This window comes from Myripristis murdjan, chromosome 9, assembly GCF_902150065.1.
Source record: "Myripristis murdjan chromosome 9, fMyrMur1.1, whole genome shotgun sequence".
Classification (NCBI taxonomy): domain Eukaryota; kingdom Metazoa; phylum Chordata; class Actinopteri; order Holocentriformes; family Holocentridae; genus Myripristis; species Myripristis murdjan.
Window position 1 is genome coordinate 38,068,910 of NC_043988.1, and position 5,000 is coordinate 38,073,909.

A 5,000-nucleotide genomic window follows, 5' to 3' on the forward strand; every position below is an offset into this window, starting at 1 on the left:
CACGAATCCAGCGACCTGAAACACGAAGCCAGCAACCAGCAACCAGCAACCCGCAACCTGAAACACGAAACAAGCAACCAGCAACCCGCAACCTGAAACACGAAGCCAGCAACCAGCAACCCGCAACCTGCAACCTGAAACACGAATCCAGCATCCAGCAACCCGCAACCAGCAACCTGAAACACGAATCCAGCAACCAGCAACCTGAAACATGAAGCCAGCAACCAGCAACCCGCAACCCGCAACCTGAAACACGAAACAAGCAACCCGCAACCCGCAGCCTGAAACACGAAGCCAGCAACCAGCAACCCGCAACCTGCAACCTGAAACACGAATCCAGCATCCAGCAACCCGCAACCAGCAACCTGAAACACGAATCCAGCAACCAGCAACCTGAAACACGAAGCCAGCAACCAGCAACCCGCAACCTGCAACCTGAAACCAGCAGAAATCATCGTGTTGCTCCTCATGTTGTCATCGTGCTGCTCCTCATGTTGCTCCTCATGTTGTCACCGTGTTGCTCCTCATGTTGCTCCTCATGTTGCTCCTCATGTTGTCACCGTGTTGCTCCTCATGTTGTCACCGTGTTGCTCCTAATGTTGCTCCTCATGTTGTCACCGTGTTGCTCCTCATGTTGTCACCGTGTTGCTCCTTGTGTTGCTCCTCATGTTGTCATCGTGTTGCTCCTAATGTTGCTCCTCATGTTGTCACCGTGTTGCTCCTTGTGTTGCTCCTCATGTTGTCACCGTGTTGCTCCTAATGTTGCTCCTCATGTTGTCACCGTGTTGCTCCTTGTGTTGCTCCTCATGTTGTCACCGTGTTGCTCCTTGTGTTGCTCCTCATGTTGTCACCGTGTTGCTCCTTGTGTTGCTCCTCATGTTGTCACTGTGTTGCTCCTCATGTTGTCACCGTGTTGCTCCTTGTGTTGCTCCTCATGTTGTCACCGTGTTGCTCCTCATGTTGTCACCGTGTTGCTCCTCATGTTGTCACCGTGTTGCTCCTAATGTTGCTCCTCATGTTGCTCCTCATGTTGTCACTGTGTTGCTCCTCATGTTGTCACCGTGTTGCTCCTCATGTTGTCACCGTGTTGCTCCTTGTGTTGCTCCTCATGTTGTCACCGTGTTGCTCCTAATGTTGCTCCTCATGTTGTCACCGTGTTGCTCCTTGTGTTGCTCCTCATGTTGTCACCGTGTTGCTCCTCATGTTGTCACCGTGTTGCTCCTTGTGTTGCTCCTCATGTTGTCACCGTGTTGCTCCTCATGTTGTCACCGTGTTGCTCCTAATGTTGCTCCTCATGTTGTCACCGTGTTGCTCCTAATGTTGCTCCTCATGTTGCTCCTCATGTTGTCACTGTGTTGCTCCTCATGTTGTCACCATGTTGCTCCTCATGTTGTCACCGTGTTGCTCCTTGTGTTGCTCCTCATGTTGTCACCGTGTTGCTCCTTGTGTTGCTCCTCATGTTGTCACCGTGTTGCTCCTAATGTTGCTCCTCATGTTGTCACCGTGTTGCTCCTTGTGTTGCTGCTCATGTTGTCACCGTGTTGCTCCTCATGTTGTCACCGTGTTGCTCCTTGTGTTGCTCCTCATGTTGTCACCGTGTTGCTCCTCATGTTGTCACCATGTTGCTCCTTGTGTTGCTCCTCATGTTGTCACCGTGTTGCTCCTCATGTTGTCACCGTGTTGCTCCTAATGTTGCTCCTCATGTTGTCACCGTGTTGCTCCTAATGTTGCTCCTCATGTTGCTCCTCATGTTGTCACTGTGTTGCTCCTCATGTTGTCACCATGTTGCTCCTCATGTTGTCACCGTGTTGCTCCTTGTGTTGCTCCTCATGTTGTCACCGTGTTGCTCCTCATGTTGTCACCGTGTTGCTCCTTGTGTTGCTCCTCATGTTGTCACCGTGTTGCTCCTTGTGTTGCTGCTCATGTTGTCACCGTGTTGCTCCTCATGTTGTCACCGTGTTGCTCCTTGTGTTGCTCCTCATGTTGTCACCGTGTTGCTCCTCATGTTGTCACCGTGTTGCTCCTTGTGTTGCTCCTCATGTTGTCACCGTGTTGCTCCTAATGTTGCTCCTCATGTTGTCACCGTGTTGCTCCTTGTGTTGCTGCTCATGTTGTCACCGTGTTGCTCCTCATGTTGTCACCGTGTTGCTCCTTGTGTTGCTCCTCATGTTGTCACCGTGTTGCTCCTAATGTTGTCACCGTGTTGCTCCTTGTGTTGCTCCTCATGTTGTCACCGTGTTGCTCCTCATGTTGTCACCGTGTTGCTCCTAATGTTGCTCCTCATGTTGTCACCGTGTTGCTCCTAATGTTGCTCCTCATGTTGCTCCTCATGTTGTCACTGTGTTGCTCCTCATGTTGTCACCATGTTGCTCCTCATGTTGTCACCGTGTTGCTCCTTGTGTTGCTCCTCATGTTGTCACCGTGTTGCTCCTCATGTTGTCACCGTGTTGCTCCTTGTGTTGCTCCTCATGTTGTCACCGTGTTGCTCCTAATGTTGCTCCTCATGTTGTCACCGTGTTGCTCCTTGTGTTGCTCCTCATGTTGTCACCGTGTTGCTCCTCATGTTGTCACCGTGTTGCTCCTTGTGTTGCTCCTCATGTTGTCACCGTGTTGCTCCTCATGTTGTCACCGTGTTGCTCCTTGTGTTGCTCCTCATGTTGTCACCGTGTTGCTCCTAATGTTGCTCCTCATGTTGTCACCGTGTTGCTCCTTGTGTTGCTGCTCATGTTGTCACCGTGTTGCTCCTCATGTTGTCACCGTGTTGCTCCTTGTGTTGCTCCTCATGTTGTCACCGTGTTGCTCCTCATGTTGTCACCGTGTTGCTCCTTGTGTTGCTCCTCATGTTGTCACCGTGTTGCTCCTCATGTTGTCACCGTGTTGCTCCTAATGTTGCTCCTCATGTTGTCACCGTGTTGCTCCTAATGTTGCTCCTCATGTTGCTCCTCATGTTGTCACTGTGTTGCTCCTCATGTTGTCACCATGTTGCTCCTCATGTTGTCACCGTGTTGCTCCTTGTGTTGCTCCTCATGTTGTCACCGTGTTGCTCCTCATGTTGTCACCGTGTTGCTCCTTGTGTTGCTCCTCATGTTGTCACCGTGTTGCTCCTAATGTTGCTCCTCATGTTGTCACCGTGTTGCTCCTTGTGTTGCTCCTCATGTTGTCACCGTGTTGCTCCTAATGTTGCTCCTCATGTTGTCACCGTGTTGCTCCTTGTGTTGCTCCTCATGTTGTCACCGTGTTGCTCCTTGTGTTGCTCCTCATGTTGTCACCGTGTTGCTCCTTGTGTTGCTCCTCATGTTGTCACCGTGTTGCTCCTCATGTTGTCACCGTGTTGCTCCTTGTGTTGCTCCTCATGTTGTCACCGTGTTGCTCCTCATGTTGTCACCGTGTTGCTCCTCATGTTGTCACCGTGTTGCTCCTAATGTTGCTCCTCATGTTGCTCCTCATGTTGTCACTGTGTTGCTCCTCATGTTGTCACCGTGTTGCTCCTCATGTTGTCACCGTGTTGCTCCTTGTGTTGCTCCTCATGTTGTCACCGTGTTGCTCCTAATGTTGCTCCTCATGTTGTCACCGTGTTGCTCCTTGTGTTGCTGCTCATGTTGTCACCGTGTTGCTCCTCATGTTGTCACCGTGTTGCTCCTTGTGTTGCTCCTCATGTTGTCACCGTGTTGCTCCTCATGTTGTCACCGTGTTGCTCCTTGTGTTGCTCCTCATGTTGTCACCGTGTTGCTCCTCATGTTGTCACCGTGTTGCTCCTAATGTTGCTCCTCATGTTGTCACCGTGTTGCTCCTAATGTTGCTCCTCATGTTGCTCCTCATGTTGTCACTGTGTTGCTCCTCATGTTGTCACCATGTTGCTCCTCATGTTGTCACCGTGTTGCTCCTTGTGTTGCTCCTCATGTTGTCACCGTGTTGCTCCTCATGTTGTCACCGTGTTGCTCCTTGTGTTGCTCCTCATGTTGTCACCGTGTTGCTCCTTGTGTTGCTGCTCATGTTGTCACCGTGTTGCTCCTCATGTTGTCACCGTGTTGCTCCTTGTGTTGCTCCTCATGTTGTCACCGTGTTGCTCCTCATGTTGTCACCGTGTTGCTCCTTGTGTTGCTGCTCATGTTGTCACCGTGTTGCTCCTCATGTTGTCACCGTGTTGCTCCTAATGTTGCTCCTCATGTTGTCACCGTGTTGCTCCTTGTGTTGCTGCTCATGTTGTCACCGTGTTGCTCCTCATGTTGTCACCGTGTTGCTCCTTGTGTTGCTCCTCATGTTGTCACCGTGTTGCTCCTAATGTTGTCACCGTGTTGCTCCTTGTGTTGCTCCTCATGTTGTCACCGTGTTGCTCCTCATGTTGTCACCGTGTTGCTCCTAATGTTGCTCCTCATGTTGTCACCGTGTTGCTCCTAATGTTGCTCCTCATGTTGCTCCTCATGTTGTCACTGTGTTGCTCCTCATGTTGTCACCATGTTGCTCCTCATGTTGTCACCGTGTTGCTCCTTGTGTTGCTCCTCATGTTGTCACCGTGTTGCTCCTCATGTTGTCACCGTGTTGCTCCTTGTGTTGCTCCTCATGTTGTCACCGTGTTGCTCCTAATGTTGCTCCTCATGTTGTCACCGTGTTGCTCCTTGTGTTGCTCCTCATGTTGTCACCGTGTTGCTCCTCATGTTGTCACCGTGTTGCTCCTTGTGTTGCTCCTCATGTTGTCACCGTGTTGCTCCTCATGTTGTCACCGTGTTGCTCCTTGTGTTGCTCCTCATGTTGTCACCGTGTTGCTCCTAATGTTGCTCCTCATGTTGTCACCGTGTTGCTCCTTGTGTTGCTCCTCATGTTGTCACCGTGTTGCTCCTCATGTTGTCACCGTGTTGCTCCTTGTGTTGCTCCTCATGTTGTCACCGTGTTGCTCCTCATGTTGTCACCGTGTTGCTCCTTGTGTTGCTCCTCATGTTGTCACCGTGTTGCTCCTCATGTTGTCACCGTGTTGCTCCTAATGTTGCTCCTCATGTTGTCAC

General features: G+C 50.9%; 1 protein-coding gene across 1 annotated transcript in view; it reads right to left on the minus strand.

The window, feature by feature from the left end:
* The window catches only part of LOC115365039 (regulator of G-protein signaling 3-like), a 23,627-nt gene that overhangs the window by 15,872 nt on the left and 2,755 nt on the right, over positions 1-5,000 (minus strand). The window lies entirely within an intron of this gene.